Below are 22960 nucleotides of genomic sequence, written 5' to 3'. Positions count from 1 at the left end.
TGTCACGACACTCCGTTCTCATTAATACATTTCCGTTCCCTACTTTTAAATGTATATAATTATGATGAACAAGAAGAAACGGAGAGTATTTAATGTTTTATAATCAACAAAAGCGAAGTTACGAGCTACAACTAGAGTACTTATATTATAGTAATAATATAGTAATTGATCGTAAATCGTAAAAGGATTTACGATCAATTTACCTTAACAGATATAATAAAAAAGTTACCAGTCATTTTTTAAATATTTCATAGTATTGTTTATTTATAAGCATGAATCTAAAGAACGTATTAAATTCCATACAGTTTAATGAGAATTTGTTTATATAGATAGTATTATTCCGCATAATTTGTTCATGACTACAGGAAAATGTACAGGAAATGCACTACAAAATATATGTATAACAAAGTAAATACGCAGACCTTCGTTAATTATGATAAATATTATAATTAAAATATGACGAGCAATAATATAAAATAAACATATTTTGTTACCTTCACGTTGCATCCTGAATATAGGATGGTAAGTAAATGGAACCTGGGAACCTAGTATTACGACACTCTGTTCCCCATTAAGACACTACCGTTACCCATTTTCTGCCAAATTCTTGAGGTATTGCGTGTTGAATAGCGGAACTCGGCGATTCCCATGAGTGAAAATCAAATTCATATACCATCGCCTTAGAATTCTAATATTTGTTTATAACTTATGTATTAACGGAAAATGAACCGCATAGATAGCTTTATTTATATAAAAATAAAGCTAAAAGCCGTCAACATAGATTAGAATTTGGCGGTTAGAAAGTAGTTTTTATGTAAACTTCCGGTAAAGAAAGTATTTTAAATTCTGATATTATTAAATATAATTAAATCTGAAATATGTGAATGTATTTATTTACTTAATTTTAAATATACAAATAAATTTAAAAAAGCTAAATACGATCATACGTTATGGGGCTATATACATATATATGAGCTACTAAACGACTAATTAAAACCAACATAAATAATAATAAATAAAAACATATTAATATTTAAATTTCTATATAAAAATGTTACTTAACTAAGGATCCTTTAAAACTAGATCTCGCTAGGTGAATCCTATTGAAAATAACAAGAGATTTCCTCATCAACTAAACTGCGGACGAATGTGTGTCGCGCATTGTCAACTAGGATGGCAAATAGACCTTCCTGGCATTAGTGTAGGTAGAGAGAGACTTACTTGTCACTCCTTTCATTCTTATCAACACAGCTGCTTCACGCTTTTTCACGTATAGCAAACCAAGCCCCGCCCAAATTATAGAGATATTGTGTGATGAGTTGCGGAACTCAACGCCGCGTTTTGTTTCGTTTTGTAAACTTGTAGGTATTTCTACATGATTGTTCTTATAAAGGACGAAGTAATTAATATTGCTTTAGTAAAAAATGAGAAATTTCTAAAGGTGGTTATTTTTATTTTTTTTTATGGAAAAAGGACAAGGCAAAGCTGATACTGGGGTGCACCAGCCCAGAGATGAGAACAGTACTCCATGGTGATATTAAAGAATGGAAATTGGTTATAGTCAGACAATTATTTTCTATGAATTTGTTATCGATCGCTAATAATTATAATTTCATCAATATGACACATACAAATAGACAAAATAATATTACTTTTAAACAGACTTAGATAAGTCTTTAATTTTTGAGAGCAAGGCCGGTAAAACACTTTCCTCGATTGTTTGTGTAGGTACATAAGTGCACTGTACAGGTTACTGAACTCTATTCTACTCTATTTTTCTAATTTTATTTTATTTTTCTCATTTTATTTATGCTATAATTTTCTTTTACTGAAAAACAAGTAAAAATGTCCAAAAACTGTGAGGAACAGAAATAATCGCTTTCAAAATCCGTTAAAAAATCATTAAATAATTTATTATGCTTTGCAATACTGTTACAACTATAACAATACCAACGGTAGTTAATAGCTAGATCGATGACCGAGCAATTGCTTAATTTGTCTCATCAGCTCGTTCAGTCGTATAACCGCATGTGGCGAACATTTCGGACATTCCTTCATTTAGACATCGTATGAAATACCTACAAATATCTTATATTATTACACTAGCGGGCGCGCGCAGCTTCGCTTGCGTATTTAGGGGTGAATTCTAATATACCATGAAACATGTGTTCAATTAAATACTTTTAATAGTCTGAATTTCAAATTTTATAAAAATTGGTCCCAATTTAAAAAAAAATCTATATATACTTTCAACCTTATTTATACCTTATTTGCACCCTTAGGGGAAGAATTCTAGAAAACCATGAAACATGTATTCAATTAAATATTTTTAAGAGTCTGAATTTCAAATTTTATAAGAATCGGTTCCGATTTAAATTTTTTTCCATACAAACTTTCAACTCCCGATTTGCACCCTTAGAGGGAGAATTCTTGAAAACGATGCAACACGTATTCAATTAAATACTTTTAAAAATCAAAATTTCAAATTTTATAAGAATCGGTGCCGATTTAATTTTTTTTTCCATACAAACTTTGAACCCCTATTTCACCCCTTTAGAGTAAAAATTTTTCAAAATCCCTTCTTAGTGGATGTCCAGATTACGAAAGTAAACATTTGTCCAAATTTAACGTTTCTACGCACAGCGGTTACGGCTGTGCGTGCGTCTTACCTCAGTCAGTGAGGACAAGTCCTTTTATATATATAGACTAGTGGGCCCGGACGCGGCTACGCCCGCGAAAATATAAGCCTAAATCATTAAAATAAGTTAAAAAATAATAATAAGTGGAGATTTATTATTAGAAAAAATATCTGAGTAACCGAAATGAACAAACCAAAGAAGTAAAAGTAACTAAAGGAAATTCTTAATATTAGAAAAAAAAACCTAAAGTTTGCTGTGCGCGCGTACTAAACATTTTTCTATATTAAATTATTATTAATTTTTGCGAACAATATTAAATAAAATCTCAAATGATTAAAATTACGATATTTTAAGTGTATAACATCGGTATAGATAACCGAACTGAGATAAATTAATTATAAGCAGCAAATAATTACATAAAAAATAATAGTAATTCGAAAATCTATAAAAATTTACAAAATCATCAAAGTCATCCGCCCGTTCGCGTCGGTCATACTCATATTATGCCGCCCGAAGGCTAGGTCATTTGGAATCAGTCACATCTTAATTATTTATTAGAATGTTATACAGTAAATTATAATTTCCATCTAGATGAAATGCTAAAAGTGACTACTATATTTATTTTCATAAGGATGAATATCAAATTATAGAAATCATCTAATTTTTATTAATGATTTGTATAAAGAGATTTGTATAAATCTATATCGGCGCGCACCATGTATGCATTAAGCAAACTCACTGTGGGTGACGTTTTCTTAAATCAGCAAACTTTGCAAGCCGTTGCTTAGCAACGCGTAGCGACGATTGTTATTAACATGGCGGAATAAATTCCTTGTCAAATTAATTATTTTAATATATTGGTATATAACGAAAATATTACAAATATGAGAAAAAAAAAGTATCCTATGTTCATCCCGGGACCCTCAAGTATCTCTATATGAGTATTTTATCACAATTAAATTAGCGGTTTGGCCCTGATTGCGGAAAAGACAGACAGACAGACAGACAGACAGAGTTACTTTCGAATTTATAATATAGGTATGGATTATTACATTATTCATTTATATGATGCCGTCGTGGCCCAGGAGAACAAGGTTGTGACTGTAACGTGACGGTTGTGGGTTCGATCCCCATTCGAGGGAATGAATTGTTATTTATTAACATTTTAATTTATTCCCTCTGGCACCAAGGCCGGCGTTGAATACTTCCATTCAAGACGCAATAGCTCAAAAAATTCGGCGGTAAGCGGGGAACGGAGTGTCTTAGCACTAGGTTCCATTTGCCTACCCTACTGTATGCGGAATACAGCGTGAAGCTGATTTATTCACTTAGACACGAGTGATAATGTAAAGAATGATTATGTATAGTAAAAGGATACAATTTTTTTGACTTCTCACTGTATCCCGCATATGGCAAGTTAGTTAGAAATAAACTTATGGCAACACTTCGTCGAGGCATTGTATGTTGAAGGGCGAAACTCAACACCGCATTTTACATTACTAGAATTGAGAAATGAGATTAATTCAATACCTTGAGTGGGAATCGAACCTAAAACTATCGAATTTACACTCACATGCACTACAGTATAAAACAAAAAAAAACTATTTTTCATATCTAGAGCTACCAATATATTATTTTAAAAATTATAATAGTTTCGTTGTTTGAAACGTGAAATAAGGACGTTTAACACATAAATACAAGTGCATTGCCACACGCGTTGCTTTTCGGCAGTACGTACAGTTATGAAGTGGCCCACTTAGTTATTTATAGCGAGTTTTTGCGTATCATTCTACCATTGTTTTAACTACATATGTTATTTTAAAGAAAATAAGTATACTAGTTACTGTAAATAAGTAAACACAATAGAGTGATTCGTCACTACGTCTATTTTAAAATCTAAATAAATTAAATTGTCACACATCCACTTCCAAGTTGGCTGAAAGCGATCTCTTATAGAGATAAGTCTTCCTTTGTGAACAAAATGTTTGGAATATTTTTTATGTGTTTTAGTACAATAAAGAATATTTATTATATAACTTAACCGCCAGCTTTTTAATATTACTAAATTACTTATTGAATAATAAATTTCACCAAAACATGTTTAGCATATCTCATTCAGAATACAATAGAACGAGTCCAAAATTCTTTGAAACCAACTACTCTGAACATCTATTTTACAGGAAACAGAATGGGCATGACTAGAACACTCAAGGAGTATGCAAAATACTTGCGAAAGGCGTGTGGAGCCGACAGGAAGCAGGGCGGTATGTCAAAACTAACCCGAATACTGGTCTATTAATAGTGACGTTGCGTCGATATATACCAGCCAGTGAGATCTGTTGTAATATTAAATATTATTTATTGATGTAAACAAAAGAAAAAAAATAATATGAGGCAAGTCGTGGCGTTTAGTTCCACCATTCACCACGGAATACCTCCAGAATTCGGCGGAAAGTGGTTAACGGAATTTCTTAACACTTAATTTGGTTTAACCTACCCAGTTATGTGGGGGTTACAGCTTGAAGCTGGATTGATACTGTATAAGCAATAACAAAAAGAAGACCAATAAATACTTTTGCAATATATATTTATACTGATTACAAACTATAAATAAAATCCAAAGGTTGTCTGTAGGAAATCCCTTATGGTCTTTCAATACATAAATTTTGTCCGAGTTTGTTTATTATCAATTTCATTTATCGTTTTCGAAACTCTTCCTTCTCCACTTTCTGCCTAAATCCAAGACATTGCGCTTTATGTGACGAAACTTAACGCCTTGCTGTTACAAGAACGAGAAAACAACAATAATCCGTTGCATCGTATGGAAATGGAACCTATAACCATCATGTTGACAATCAGCTATACACTTTAAGACATCTGGGCTACAACGGTGTCACTTAATTATTTAATGTAGAGTGAATCGTAACAAAATGTAAATAACACATTAAGATATAATAAAGTAGACAAAAAAACCGGTCAAGCGCGAGTGTCGTTCGTTGACGGATTATAAAATGTATTATAATAATATTTGCACCAAATAACACTTATATTTTAGTATTAACTTGGTTTTTTTTAGCTTAAACCTCATTTGCATATAGCAGGATAGGCAGGGGAATTTAGGAAGTGTTGATAAGCGGAATTCCACGCCGCGCTTTGCTAACCAGATCAGAGTGAACAAATAAAAAAAAATGCACCAATTAAGTAAGAATCGAACCAGCAACCATTGCATTTACAGTCGGTCCTACCGTGCCAGAATAACTTCATTATTATTTTTAATAGTAATTTTCGGCCTATTATTATTAGTATTATTTTTTTAATAGTACGTAATTACAATTCAAAATGTGTGAAAATATTTAATAATATTCATTTATAATTTGCAATATCACTAAACTAAATATTATCACGCTTCATGATTATGATGAATATTTTACAGCTATTGTATGACACGTTATGCTGTATTCATAAATAGAATATTTAAATATTTGCTTTTTAAATATAATATAAAATATTTAAATATAATATTTAACTTCCATTTCTTCGCTCGATTCGTAAAGCGCGGCGTTGAGTTCCGCCATTCAACACGCAATGCCTTCAGAATTCTGCAGAAAGTGACAAACGGAGTGTCTGAACACTAGATTCCCTCTGCCTATCCTGCTTTGTGCGGGATACAGCGTGAAGCTAGAAAAATAAATAGTAAAAATGAGAAGAAAAAAAAACAAGATTTAGAAAATCTATTCATCTTAAACAGTTTCTCCACAGGTAGAGCTGATAACACGTGATTTACGACTAACGGATTAAGCTTTTATCTTAACGGGATTTCCAATGATAAAGAAACGCGACATGTTGGTACTTATTTCAAAGCTTATGCAAACATAGAAAGTAAAGACTGTACAAATATATAATACAAGAATAATGCACCGTTAACTAAAAACATTACTTTTACTTATAATCTCCGATTTTGCTTAAAAGTAACCACTACAAATATATTGTAAAATTCCATGTCAAATTTCGGCAAATACGATTTTTTGGAATTCACTCACTCATATAAATAAAAACCCTTTGTTCATATAAATAAAAAATTGAAACGTCATTTGAACCCGCACCACTTGGAAACGGTCCAAGTGCGTTTCCTAAGCGTAGAATAAAACTTAAAAAATGTAAAAAAAAATACAAATAATGTTTATCCTATCCTTACATTTTCATTCAGTTTTGATTCAAATGCATCAACAAAGTACTTCATTATAATAAATGTAAGCCATTCATAATACATGCAATGACCAAGTTTTAACATTATAAAGCGAGGATGCACTGATCCATGTCTGTGAATAGGGTTGGCTAAAATTAAATTAAATTAAATAAATATTTAAAATATGAGATACGAATAATATAACTTAACTAGATTATTAGCTATTTTGTAACATTTGCAATAATTTAGAAAAAATATAGAAATGTTTAAATTTTGTAGTTTTTTTCTGCTACAATTATTTACTTACTAATCTAACTCTATCTGTCTGTCTGTCTTTTACGCAATCAGGGCCAAACCGCTAATTTAATTGTGATAAAATACTCATATAGAGATACTTCAGGGTCTCGGGATGGACACGGAATACTTTTATTCTCATGCTCATATTTTCGATATATATTAAAATACTTATTAATTTGACATGCAATTTATTCCGCCATGTTATTAACAACTGTCGCTATGCGACCGTTGCTAAGCAACCATTTGCAAAGTTTGTTGTTAGAAAACGTCACCCAAAATGAGCTTGCTTAACGCATCTCTCTATTGAAAACTGAAAATAATTTCATAAATATATTTAGTAAATATTCGTATAGTTCAAGCGGGCGTAGCCGCTTTCGGGTCCACTAGTGTTATTATAAAAAAACATAACATATATAGGTACATACATAAAAAGAAAGCAATTAAAAAAAATCGAAATTGCATCGAAATTTGCTTAAGCCGTTAGATATAAGAACATTTTTAACTTCAAGTTTCAGCCCTATAGTCCCTACATTGGAATATGCACATACAATATAGCTACTAAACTTTAGACGACCAGCCAAGCTTATCAAATGCATTTTATCAATCGAACAATAAACGTACTTACTATTCAAATTATAAGCACTTAATTCGTATGGCATATGTTTTTTCGGTCTGGTAATTACGATCGATTTCACATGTGACTGTGAAGAAAAACAATTGTATTTATATAAGAGACCCGCCCCTACTTCACACAAATAAGATTCAAACACAAAAAAAGAATAATTTAAATAAAATTTTCTAAAAGTAAACTTGTATATAGACAAAATCTCATAATATTATTATTTTTTAAATAAATATTTATTGATAATTTTAATATGTTTCATTACTTAATACAGCTTATGCACCTTATAAAGGTCTCAGAAAAGATGACATTAGTATAACTTACAAATAGAATGTTAATAAATTTTCACAACTTTATAAATATTTTAAGCGGCTTCTAGTTTCTTATGGTGGAAACCATACAAAAATCCATATCAAGTAACGGGAAAGCTCAGTGCGCTAAGTAAGTTTATTTAATATATATTTTTTAGCTTCATGCTGTATACATAGGCGATATGTAGAAAGAACTTCCATCTCTCTCTTCTCATCTTCCATTCCGCACTTTTCGCAAATTCTGGGGGCACTGCGTATTGAATTACCACTTAAGACTCAAAGCCGCGCTTCGCATGCTTACCAGAACAAGAAAATGAAAATATTAAATATTTCATTTTCTCGAGTGGGAATCGAATCCACAACTTCTGACTTGTGACCACGACTGACCCCAACTTCAATTAGTTATACTCGTAGGCATTATAGCAAACTAAAGCGTAATATATTTTCTGCGTGCGTACTGCCAATACGCCTGAAGGAAAACCAAATAGTAAAAAGCTTGGCGACCTGCTTTTTTATGATGATTCACAAGATCCATAAAAAAAACAAAAGTATAATACCACTTTGCAACATACCTAATATAAAATGATGAAGACGAATACATTCTGTAGTTCTTTGTTGCAATGGAAAGAAACAACTTTGAGGCCTATTATAAATAAATGAATATTACATATAACGTATTTCTAAAAACTACAGAAAAACCATTTTTATTTAAAATCAGATTTCATCTGCATAAAAAAAAATAAAAAAAATCCATCCTCAGACAAAAAATAATTCCTGAGAATAGCACTTTTAACCAAACGAACTCTTCGGTTATATATTTTTAAATAAAACCTATTAACATTAAATTTAATATAGATAATAGCTAAACGATAATAGATACAGTTGAACACAATTTAAAAAACTAACACAAAACAAACACAACCTAAGTTCTCGTCGAAGTGAAACGGACGTCATTTTTTACAAAAACATGCCCCCAAACCATCGAGGTAAAAAACGCATCAAATGCTCCTTTTTTTTCTACAACGACGACGCCATGACGCACTGTGACTTCCTTCCATTGTGAGAATTTTAGTATTATAAATGCGGTGAGTGTTCCCTCATTATGCTGGTTTGTTGGACTTGTGTAGGTAATGAATGGTGGTGGAAGTGTGTTAATGAAATGTGATAGAATACGGCTAAAAGTACATTTTAAAAATCTTGCTATGAAATATTGTAAAAGTTCGTAAAACTCGTAGACTTGCAGGCAGGTTTTTTAAAGATTTCAAGAATCATATGAGTCATTCATTTCAAAATTAAAAACATTACATGCTGATAGCACTGGACCTCCATGGTGTTTAGGATGTTATGGGTTCCGTACTCAAAGGCAAAAAGGATAACCCATTACTAAGACTTCGCTTAAGACTGCCTGTCTATCTGTTCGTAGGTATCTCATGAACGGTGGTATTAGCACCAATCACCAATATAACAAAAAAATCCTTAAAAAAAGGGACAAAAAAATATTTAAGGACGGATTTACACTTTGCAGGTTTCTGATATATAAACTCTTACAAAGATTTCGAACATAGAGTCATTGAATACAATCAAAATCATCATATCTGCACGAGAGCGACGTTGGCTTAGAACTTACAAGGACGTATAGTAAATATAATAGTAATTACAGTATCTTCCTATATCTTATAAAACAAAGTCGCTTTTCGTGTCTGTCTGAACTTTCTAACTCTTCTTCTTTTAAACCACCCAACGGATTTTTATGCGGTTTTCACCATTAGGTCGAGTATTTCTCAGGGAAGGTTTATATATAGTTTATTAATTGTATATAAGAATATAAATTAACATAAATACGATAAATGTGTCTAAAGTCCTACCCGTTGAGACACTTTCGCGCATGCGCTGCTTTAATGGTAAGTACTACATGAAAATAATGTACTGGAGTATTATTCCTCTTAATAAGATCTACAAAAAAGTCCGCGAGAGCATATTTTTATCTTTTAAGGATAACGTGTAGTGATCATATTTCTGTCTAAAAATAGTAATTTCAATATATTTTTTATTGTGAGGGATATTTTTCCATAATGGTATTAATCCTTATCCTTTAAAATACTTTATTAATTTTCTACGTTAAACGAAGATAAAATTTGCTTTTTACACTATTTCGAAATTGCGAATAGTTTTAGAGAAAAACTCATTTAATTGTTGACACATCACGCCGTTGACACATCAGCTGTATCTCCTCAAGTTTTACTTATCCCTTACTCTCAGCATATAAATAAGTATATTAGTTAGGTTGGCCATTTAATGTAGATCAAAACTGTCTTATACTGTTTTTTCATTTTAATAAGTACTTAAGAAGTTGTTACAATATCAAAACATCCTTGCTGCGAAACGCGCCCCGCGACGTTTTGCTTATACAAGCGCGTCATGAGCAGTCATCGGTGGTTCAGTGGTAGAATGCTCGCCTGCCACGCGGGCCCGGGTTCGATTCCCGGCCAATGCATTCTATTTAATTTTCCTCACAGGCACCCACTTTGTGCTTGCTTTTCATCAGGGACAGAATACCCTCTTCAGCATTAACCACAAGCTCGAAAAAAAAAAACCCGCCCGCTATAGAGGCATAGCAACGAAGATTTAGATGCGTTTGCACATATTGAATAATTGGAGTTGAATTTTAATGAATTAGTAGGTAGGCTTTTGTTTATAATTTCTTCCGTTTAAAAATAGTCATTTAAATATATTTTAATAAGTACTTGAAAAGATTAGTAGCACAGATTTAAAATTACGGTACCTACTAAAAAATCCTTGCTGTGTAAAACAATTGGAAAATCCTTATTGAAACTACGAAAATGCGGGTTTCATTAGGGTTTAATTAATTTTCACATTATCTTAAGTGCTTTGCAAACATACATTATATGAATAATCCAGTAGTAAAAGCGGGCGAAGCCGCAAGGGGTCGCTAGTTTTACATATTGCAAGGTCAGTTGGTTATAGCTGCTTTCTCTCATAACGATTATGCAGTAAGAACCTGCCGACTGTAGCTTACGCAAGGTAAAACTCGGTGATCGAGTTTTATATGGACTGTTTCTATAAATGTAAGAGTCCTTTATATATATTTGTAATAAAGAATAGATTAATAAATCACTAGCTTATAAAGAAAAGTAGTTTTTTGCTGAAAACAATTATGCATTTTGTAGGCCCAAGGCTTTGCGAGGCAGGTAGAGAAAACTTTTTTACCTGGGGGTATATACATTGAAAATGAGCATTACTACCGACTGGTTTCAATATATTTTTTAGTAAAAGCAAATACCTTTATTGAATTCGAATGTTACACATTTATAACTAAGCTGCCTTTAAACTTTAACAAAATACACAGCATTACCGAAAGAGAATGCCTCAAATTAAAAGAAACACCAGCAAACAGAATATACCGTTTCTTTCTTTCGTAAAAAAAATAGTTTAGCATAAAATATTCGTAAACTTGAACATTTGTACCGATAGTTCTATTTAACTAAATATCTGTGACAGCATTACCAATTCCCCACCAAACTGGACCATTGCTTAAGAGTCAAAGCAGCGAGGAGATAAAGGAACCGTTGTCGAACCCAAATGCAAATTGCAAACTACAATACGCGTGTGACAACCTTAATCGGACTTAACGCTTAGTGATTTGGTATATTTGAATGGCTGTTGAAGTGTAAAATTGAAATGTTGCCATAATTTAAAAATTTGTGAAACAGTTATTATGGTTTGTAAATAAGACAAATATTGTAGATTAATTGTTTTTTTTTTTATCTCTATATATCTTTCGCATTATAATAGATAGAAAAAAAACTACTAATAAATCACCGAAAAAATGAATATAAAATAATTTTATTTAAGTAAGTACAACGACACAACTTCATTTAGTTGGTGAATATTTCTTTCTTAAAGGTTGGCAATGAATTAGATATTGATTCTATTCGAGATCATCTTAGCAAAACCACGCACCTGTAAATATTCAGCTTAGTCATGCAATTGGGTTTTAAAAAAGATAAACGGAGAAACTGGTGGGAAGAAAAAATCTTAAAAAGAAACATCTTTAATACCTGGCACACAAAACTTCTGAAAGGCATAATAATATAACCATAATATCTGAGACATTTATCATGTGAATGGTTACAACAAGTAATTTTAAAATAAATTAAATCTATCTAAAATCATTAAAATCACGAGAAGTCTTCATTATAAATATTACTTGTAGAGACAAAAGGAAATATGCTTATATATATTTATATGTAGAAACAATGAATAATAAAAGGTTACTAAGTAATCGTTTCAATTTCTAAGTCACGCGTAGTGGACGTTACAGCTGACCTGCTAAGGATAGTCACGTTCAATTGAAATGCTTTCTTTGTTTTAATTTTTTGTATACATTATTAGGACCTTATACTTATAAATAGTATTTAGCGTTACTTCTTGTTTAAGTGAGATAAGAGAAGATAACAACGGTATCACTAAATAAGCTTGGTTTATATTTTATACTAGCGACAATTATTTATTTAATAATCTTAATTGCTTGGAACAGAAACGTTAGTGTAAATGTGTATTTTTTATTTTTCGGGGGAAATTTTGATAGAAAATTTTCTGGGGTTTCTCACCAGATTATTCTGAAGTGGGCACGGCCCACCTGACATTACTCCTTTTCCTTACGCATATAAATAAAATATATTTACTACAATTCGCTACTATATAACATTTACTATTTACATGAATATAAATTAGAATAACCAATAAAATAACACCAACACAAAAACATTTTTTTTAAACATAAATTAGAATACAGCTTCGGTCACCGTGTCGATCGGCGTACCTACAAACAAGGAAAACTCCATCAAAATAAATAACTTTAAATATAAAATCAAGGTAAACTATCAATTTTAGAAACGATTATGAACACTTCATTATCTCATACATTTTATCTGTAAATCTTCATATGAATCACCTGTACACATTGTTTGAAACAAGTCACCTACAAAAGATTAAATAGAATTTTCTCAAGTCTAAGAAAAATATAACAGTTGTGGGAAAAATGTGAGTCACATTAGCTCACGTGGTATCATTATGTTTATGCGAGCAATTACACCTTGTTGTTTACGTTAGACGAGTATATTCTTTTATTTGAACCTATACATACATATTTCAATATTAATACTAAAAGTGAATGAAAATCTTTATCATATTCATATACTAGAACTTATTTAACAAATTTACATCATCTCATTCCGCCCAACATACAATGTCCCACTAACACTAGGTCCCCTCTGCCTATACTATAAATACGACAAATAAAGATATAGCTAATAAATAGTATCTTCTAGAAGTATGTATACATATTATTACTGATAATTTAGAATTTGAATCAGCAACAGTCTATTTCGTACAGTCTTTGCCTTGTTCCCAGAGCGAGAAAATGAAAATAGGTTATTCATTTTCTTTTTTTCTCGAACCTACAACCGTGACGTTCACAGTTAGACGCTGTGCCGCTGCACCACTAACACCTCTGATAATATATTTCCAAACAAATCAGGTTTTTTAAGGTCATCACTTAATATCCTTAAGGTCTTTAGGCATATTTGCTACGGCATATTTATATAAGAAATATTTAAGAAAGGCAATTGGTATACTAAAGAATAATATGAATGTAGTTATAATAAACAACATGAGATTTTTATCTTCATAAAAAAACTATTTTTTGTTTGTTAACTATTTTCTTAAAGCAAAAACAATGTGAAACAAAGATTATCTCTATCTCTATCTTAGCATGCGTGAGGACTCCTAAATAATGCTCTAGTTTATTGATAAGACGTGCATTGAAAGGCCAAAAAGTAGAAAATACGGTTAAATTTGATACAGTTAGATACTATTGAGGTAGACAATTTAGTACTTACTTTACGTTATTTACTTTAATCGTTTCAGTGTAAATCACTATGCTTTCCTACAAAATGCAAACAAATATAACAATATGTATGTATCAATATTTTGCTAAACTTTTTAAATTATTACAATAAAAAAAATATAAAAAAATAAATCATATAAAAGGTCGTCGTAGCGCAGCGGCATCTCGACTGGCTGTAAGATTTCTCTAGTCCACCCTACCTTTCGCGGGAAACAGCGGTGAAACTAAGAAAAAATTGACAATATTTAAAGGTAGAAAATTCGCTTGAAAAAATCACCTGCCCGGCAACAGCTGTGGTAGTTCCGTAATGAGTCAGACGTGGACGCCGGCGAAACTTGTACCGTATTAAGAAATCGATAAAGTTCATTCATATACATATTACGTATACGTATAACGTAATTTATAGAGCCAGTTAATTAAGGGCTGTATTAAAGTTTAAACTAGTTTACAAATAAAACACTTCATATATAGCATTCTTTTAAATGTAATATCTTCCTTATAATATGTTAAGTTAAGATTGTGTAAGTCCATATTCTACGACTAGTCCATATTTAGGGAACTTCTTAGTTCTTACTCTAAATATTAAAGTAAATAAAATTTTCTTTTAATGAAAGAATTGATTTTTATATATATAGATAAATAACATTGAAGATAAGGAAACAAAATAATAATAAAGTAATAAGGGTGCAACTTTAATAACCAATTATGAGTATCCCCATCCATTTTTTTATAACGGCAAATCTTATTCGCATGTTCTCCATTCAAAGTGTCGTTAGAGACGAGTGACGTGACACTGCATCTAACTAAAAAATAATAGAAGGAATAAATTGTTTATAAAAAGCGCTACGTTGAGTTTCGTCACTCCAGCAATTTCTTGAAAAATGGCGCCGAGAGTGGTGAATGAAGTGTTTCTAGCTCTAGGTGATTCATTCATTTCATTGTAAACTAACAGATTTTTTGTAGTTATACTGTGAAAAATAGTCAATTTTAAGCTAAAAATAGTAGAAATAACGCGATTCCAAATGCACATATCTCTCGCTAACTGCGAACTGTGGGTTCCGCAATGAATCACACTGCAGCTGCTGCAGGATACCGTGGGCGTCGTTACGAAACCGATCACATTCATTCATAAAGGCATTACACTAGATAAAAGCAAATATTGTAATTACAACTATTTAGTGAATAGAAAGCTGTTTACTTCCCTGTATATGTACTACTACTGTATATGTACTACTACTGTATATGTACTAGGTTCCCAAATTCCCTCTGTCTACTCTGCTAGATCTGTGATACAGCGTGAAGCTTAATAAAATAAAAAAAACAGTGTTAAACACTATATTATACACAGCTTACTCCAAATTTTGCAACAATTAAACTTGGACTATTATAAGACTTATTTTTCCCAAATTCCTATTTTCATACCACTCTCCCTCTTTTTTAACGTATTTTTTATTTTCATTGAAATACACTAATTAACTAAAGTAATAATTTAGTTAGTAAATATATTTGGTAGTCATTAACGGGTGGAGGGTCCTCTTATTCCCTATCAACCGGTGTTCGGTTAATAAGCAATTTTAGATCCCACAGGATTGTAGATAAGACACGCATTACTTTTTGTAACGAATTGGAGATATAGGTTTTCAGCTTCACGCTGTATGCCACACACAGCAGGGTAGGCAGAGAGAACCTAGTGTAAGTCATTCCGTTCTCTACCTTCCGCCGAATTATTCGAGGCATTGGTGAGTGCCGGAACTGAACGCCGAACTCTTATAAAAAAATATTTTAGTGGTATATATGTTTAAACTTTGAAATAAAACGATAATAGTGGAATTATATTCATATTTATAACATACTAGCGGCCCGCTTGCGGTTTCACCCGCGTGAAATATGTTATTATTAATTTCTGTCTCCATGACTACGTCCTAGTGACGTCTATGCAAAATTTGAGACTTCTAGCATTTGTAGTAACGAAGTTTCATACAAACTTTCGACCCCAAAAACAACCCCTTAGAAGTCGAATATTGCAAATTCCCGTCTTAGCGTGCACCTACGTCCTATAAGTAACTCCTATGCAAAATTTGAGATTCCTAGCACATGTAGTTTCTGAGATTTCGTGATGAGTGAGTGACCTTTCGATTTTATATATATAGATTCATATCGTACATATGTTTCATGTCTAACTAGAACTAGACAAACCGTTGGGATCAGTCAACTAATAATAATCTCTATAATTGAAATAACCATTGTGGCGCAGTCGAGCAGCGTCTGACTGTAAGTGTGTGTGTTCTGGGATCGATAGTTCAAATGCAAATTAAATCAGAAATTAATTGATAATTAGATTAGGAAATGTTATAAACTACATTAAATATTCAGTTTATCTTCTAAGTACAACTGGATGTATAATAAACTGATCTTGGTAAGTTCCAAAATAAAGGAGTTCCAAAATATATGATAAAGAAGAGTGTTTGGTTGAACGGAAAATTAGGAAATAATAGTTTGAATTAAAAAATATATTTAAGTGTTGGATAGTTCATTTATAGAAGCACAACACTATAATAGTTTCGATGTAACTCATTGTACCTGTGGTCAGTTACCTCGGGCACTTAGAATGTGTCATGTGTCATACAAAACTCTTTAGTTATTTCCATTTGATAACGCCGACCTGGCTGCAAGTACCTAATGGGAATGGGTTCTCACCTATACTCTCGTGTACTATAAAATCAATGTTCTACTAAAAAAGAAATACATAGTGTAAAAAGTATTTAATGTTAGCATGCACTACTTTCCTCTATATCTGTAACCTTTAATAAGTATCTCAAGAAGTAGTCTTTGAAACGAATTTGCAGTAATTTACAACGTAAGAAAAATTAACAATGGCATATCCATATTAAAATTTTACTTTTACAGATGATGAAAACCATAATAATAAAAAAACAAAAGTAATAAGAATAATAAAACACTATTGAAGTAACTGTTAGTAAAAAAAAAGCTAATGATTATTTCTATTAATTAATCATTAATGCATGATTCACACCAATTTAAAGATCGCAAATTAACAACAAACGAATAAAATATTTAAAGTGCAGCCATGTTTTTACATGTTGATAAAAAATTTAACACTTTATTGCCAATTCAAGATAATTTAGTGAAAAAAACAACACAGCATATGCTTTCTTTTATGCATAAAAAATAACAGGCGCGAGTGGTAATAAAAATTTAGGACTCAATTTTAAACAAAGTATTAGCTAGCAGCTGTTAGAGGAATTGTATGCAGTAAAAATAAATATGAGTTTATGTTTAGCACCTTTAAATTTATTAATCATAAATGTAAATAAAATTATAGTAAATAGTAAATACCTATTTTAAGCGGTTTTAATAAATCTTGATTTTTTTTGTCTAAATTTTATATCGAAATCCATAAATGTAAAAATCTGCGCTCCACTTTCCGCTGTATTTTAGAGTCATTGCGTGGTGGGTGGCGAATCTCAACAATCAAACTCGCTTTGCCTTGACACCAGAGCGAACAAAATAAAATACTTCATTCTTCGAGTGGGAATCGAACTCACAACCTGTCGCGTTTACCAAAAACAATATATAGGTACCTACATATTTTTAAATTTTTTCAACATGAATATCAATTCTATAGCTGTTTTGGAAGACTCATCGGTATTATGGCGCCAAGTTTTGCATGGTAAATTATACCATATGGCGGCATCAGCCCCATTACTAAACGTATAGAGATCTTTATTTATATGCTAATACGTCATTTAGTTTGAGTGTGAGCCGTTATTTCTTTTGGACTGAGACAAAAAGTAAAGTGCTGGCTGATGAACTTCATGGAGTAAACATCTTTATTTCTTTTAAAGCAATAATAATAATATAGTAATATATAATTAATATAGTAATTTAATTTGTTTTAAATTAATTATTAAGATAGGCCATTAAAATATTAATAATATTAGTGGTAATACCACTAATATTATTTTAGCCATCGCTAGTAATAATAAACGAACTGCCATTTGGATTAAGAATCAAAGGGTCTGCATAAATCTAATATTGCCTATAAGTTTTTTTTTTCTTCACGCTGTATCCCGCACACGGCAGGGTAGGCAGAGGAAACCGTGTGTTAAAACACTCCGTTACCCACTTTCTGCCGAATTCTGGAGGCATTGCGTGTTGACGGGCAACTCAACGCCGCGCTTTGCCTCGACACCAGAAATGGAAATATATAAGACATGTTCTGTCGCAAAATTAAATATATCCCTTGAAGGATACTCAAGTATAAATTATTATTGATTACATTTATGTCACTTTCGAAGATTTTATAGGGAAGTCGCGATATTATGAAATTTTATAACTTTAAAAAAATTTAAAATGACATTTTATAATTCAGTTTTAATATTTGAGCCTGTGAACCTCGAATTCTGGTAAGGTAATAAGTCGTTCATCAGTCCCCCCGCGTGGGTACCGAATCCACAACCATCGCTTTCACAGTCAGACGATGCTCCACTGCACTACTTCAGCCTTTTACTCATCATATTATAATTGCTAATATAACACTAACTTGCAATGCAAACTGTGACAGTGTATCATATGCATTTCCTGCGTGAGATTAATTAAAAATCAACCTAATACCGTTCACAATAAGGTATTTATTTGTTTTAGACGTGTTTGTTGTTGTTTGATAAGTAAAAGTGAGTCAGCCACTCAATACGACTAGACAGAGTTCTTGACCTCGCGATGCTATGAACATCTCATTAAAACAAGTGTGAAACACATTACTGGGTAGTGGGGTCATATTTTGGGGCAGAGGCCGGTTTCCATGTATGGCAGCTAGCAGCTACTATAAAAGAAACTACTATATAAGCTACTATAAAAAAAATATATAGTTATAGTTTATGTTTACTTGTTAAATTAGATAACCTTTGGTATAAATTATAGTTAAATAATAGCAATAGCTGTGTAAAAGAGGGCGTCGGGGTTCGGTGGCACAACGGTGTAACGGTAAACGCGACGGTTCGATTCCCACTAGGAAAATAAAATATTTAATATTTTCATTACATTTCCTCGCTCTGATAACCTGGTAGCAAGAAATGCCGGAACGAAACAGGAAAAAGGAAGCGGAAGTGCCTTAACGAAATGGAGTGTATTAACACTAAGTTACTAAGTTTCCTCTGCCTATATTCGGGATACAATGTGAAGCAAAGAAAAAAATAAAATAAATATAATTAAAACGTATATTATGTTCTAACTATCACTCACTATCTTTATGCGTATAGCAACAATAGTTAAATACACCGGTTCTTAGTCGAAGTAGTTTTAATAGTAATTAATTATTTGAAGATAAACCCCGAAGGCGAAAGTACTCGTAATTGATAGCAATATAGCCAATTATTTTCTGAAACAGTTTATTATAAAGTTAGAAAGTGTATCGAAAGTAATATGGGTAGGTACATCGAATAGTTGCGTATGCGCCGTTTTTATTTCTTACTAGCTGTCCACACGCGGGTTTGTCTGATCATTGAGTTTTTCTATAAGGATATTTGCTCGCTGTATAAAGTAACTGGGGTGGTACCAAATAACATAGTAATCTGCGGTCACTCGATCTCTATGCCCATCCTTATAATGTCTAAAAAGTGAACTTATAGAAGTTCACTTCTTACTAAGAGTTAAAATTTAGAATTACTCATTATTATCTTTGAAAATGAGGATATTCCATACAAGATTTTTTGAACTTCATGCAAGGGAGCCAGAGGAAACCCAGTGTCTGATATCTGGGTAAGTCAGACCCAGTCTACAGTTTTATATTCCCACATAAAAGAAAAGGATTTCATGTTAGACACACATCAAAATTCCTTTTGAAAATGATGAAGTACTCCTAGCACCCTTGAATGTTTTTAAAGCTTAAGATTACAATAAATATAAAATACTCCTTCAACAATCACCATCTGGTTTTACCAAACATACTTAATAATACAATTTAAGCGCTAATTGTAATAAAAATACAATTTTACCAGAGGGAATACCAACAGATAATTTGTGACAATTGTTCGAAGAACCGATATGAAATTTGTATATTACTTTTCATAATTAAAATAATTATGAAAATATGTTATTTAAGGTATACATTTTATAGGAACTTTAATATCTATAGGTAGAGAAGGGAGTGATTGATCATTACGTAATTATTCCCAGAATTTTTATTATAGAAAAAGTACGCGGCGTTGAGTTTCGCCATTAAACCAGCAATGTCTCGAATTGGAACAGAAGGTGGAGAAGAACAACAGCTTTTTACTGAATACAAAGTAAATAAACTGTGAAAGAAAATAAAAGGATGAAAACAATAAACATTTTATTATTCGAATGGACATAATGCAAGCAATCTTCGTTAACGGTACGGTTATTTTATTTTATTTTCAAAATGGAATGTGTAACACTTTCACTTTCCCTTTTTTTTCTGGTCATCGTATAACAATAAAATTAAAAAATGTCTCTTCGAGTGCGTGTTATTGTAGGACGTATCTGCAAAACTCTATTTATACTCATATTAAAAAGCGAATTTGAAAAATTTGTTTGATTGAATGCTCTAAACTCATTAACTATTATTTAGATAGGACATATATTGACGAAAGCTATATACTTTCCACGTAACCTACTGTACCATTCAGTCAGAATTACCTCTTACACTCAGAACGTGTCATGTGTCATACGTAATTCTCACTTTGACATGGACACAACAAGAATGGGAGTAAAGTAATACTACCAAGTTAAATATTCAATTAATTCTGGCGTTTACAGTAACATTCTGATAATTATGTTATTATTATTTATATGGCAAACAATACAAATATTTTAAATTGTACAACCAAAAAGGAAGTCGTGACATGATATTAGTTGTGACCAAAATATTTCCTGTTTTTGTGAATACATGTAAATTTATACAATTAACCTAAAAGAGGCATTTGTGACGCAGCAGGCACGCTTGTGCTGATTATTAACGCGACGGTTGTGGGTTCGATTCCCATTCGGTGGAAATGTTTAATATTTTTATTTGCTCGTTCTAGTGCTGAGTCGTCGATTGAGCGCGGCGTCGAATTCCGCTACTCAACACGTAATCGAGAATTGGGGGGAATGTAGGGAACGTAATGGGAACGGTGTGGTTTTAATTGACATTTGTGTTCCATGCAAGAAAAAAAATGCACTTCCAGACAAAGGTATTGCGGTATGTAACTAATATTTTTAGGTACAATTCATCAACACATACTTTAATGCCACGTACTTATAAAAAAATAAAAAAGTAAAAAAAAAAATTTAAGTTAAACGGTTTTATATTGCAGATAAATGTACTAAAAGCTAAAAAATAATTTCATAGAAATTATGATTACTAAAATTTAATCGTGGGGCACGTCCAATATCTACAATTGAAAGACATAGCGTGAGACTTCACCCACCTAGTGGTAAGTAGCAAGTGTCCCCACGATTTTATTTTAGTAATCATAATTTCTATGAAATTATTTTTTAGCTTTTAGTACATTTATGTGCAATATAAAACCGTTTAACTTAAAATTTTTTTTTTACTTTTTTATTTTTAAGTTTTTAGTTTTTATTTATCATGCTATTCAATTCGTTGAAATGAGGCTCGATGTCTCATTATTGCAAGGTTAATGGAGAATGTTACGAACGACCCCCCCAGAGGTCCAATAGAGGGACAAGGCTATGTACAACAAGATGTGCCTGAATCTTGAGGGGAAAACGCTAACGACATATCATTTTTATCCACCTAGTGCCATACAGTTCTCGGCGCGCTTTTACCTTTTACCTTGGGTGGTACCCCTAGCGACGTATCATTTTTAGGCACCCTATAGCCACACAGTCCTCGACAGGATACCAGATTTTGACTTAGGTGGGAGATTCATATTGTAATTGTGTATAGTATACTGTATTATACTTACCAAGCCCTTTATTTTGATACCCATATTGATGGGATTGAAAACTACATTATCCGCCATTTTGTAGCAGTGGCCATCTTTGATTTTGATTTTGTATAGTGCACTGAATTCTACTTGACAAGCCCTTTCATTTGATATCCATATTGATGGGATTGAAAAAAACTAAGTTGTCCGCCATCTTGTAGCGGCGGCCATCTTGGATTCACAATAATATTGAATATGGATAATTGTATTGTCACCAGAATCAAAGGCGTATACCAAATTTCAGATCAATCGGTTAACGGGAAGAGGGTTAAATTTCAATTACTAAATTTGACCCAAACAAACAAACGGGGTGAGCTAAATAAAACCGTTTAAAAAAGATGTCGTCAAAAGCATAAAGGAAAATTTTACAATTATTAATTTGAAATGACAAATCACCTTTAAAATTATTATTTGTTAGTATCCAATACATTTTAGGTTTCAACAAAATTTTTTAGAACCTCTTACTTTACCATATAAAAGCTAAGTGACAAGACAAATAGAAATACTTTAATTATCGTCACGCTAGAGCTTACAAACTTGATGCCATGTCTTTGGCATAAGTGAAATGGCTTCTAGTTTTCAATTTCAGTTTTCAAGTTCAGTTGTCCCAAATAATGTTTTATTTGGGACAAAAGTTTCATTTGGGATTGACCACTGTGTGGTAGTGGTCAATCTCTTACTCTTCTCTCTCAATATCTTACTTGCTCTTTCTACACAACGGCCATCTTGTGCAAATTCACTCTCTACAATTCAATACATTGTAAAAACAGTAGTAGATAATACCTATATTTGATGTGTCCTCAATTCGCGACGATCGCTAGCAATTTAGACAATTGAATGAATATGGGTATTATTATCCTATTGTCACGCATTGGCGTTGCGCTATTAATATGGCGCGTGCCACTAGTAGAGCCCACATATTTTTAGAATGAACAGGATTGGTTTTTTTTGTATTTCATGTGTTTTGGGTCTTCGTAGCCCAGGGGAACAAAGGTGTAACTGT

General features: G+C 32.0%; 1 protein-coding gene across 1 annotated transcript in view; it reads right to left on the bottom strand.

The window, feature by feature from the left end:
• Positions 1 to 22960, bottom strand: part of LOC146528414 (uncharacterized) — a 65721-nt gene that overhangs the window by 24305 nt on the left and 18456 nt on the right. The gene's annotated exons all lie outside the window — the stretch shown is intronic.

Source organism: Heliconius melpomene, chromosome 19 (genome assembly GCF_056956725.1).
Source record: "Heliconius melpomene rosina isolate 202511_hmr_F chromosome 19, ASM5695672v1, whole genome shotgun sequence".
NCBI classification, from domain to species: Eukaryota; Metazoa; Arthropoda; class Insecta; order Lepidoptera; family Nymphalidae; genus Heliconius; species Heliconius melpomene.
The sequence above is the reverse complement of the archived record's forward strand: the minus strand, read 5'-3'. Positions and strand labels throughout refer to the sequence as shown.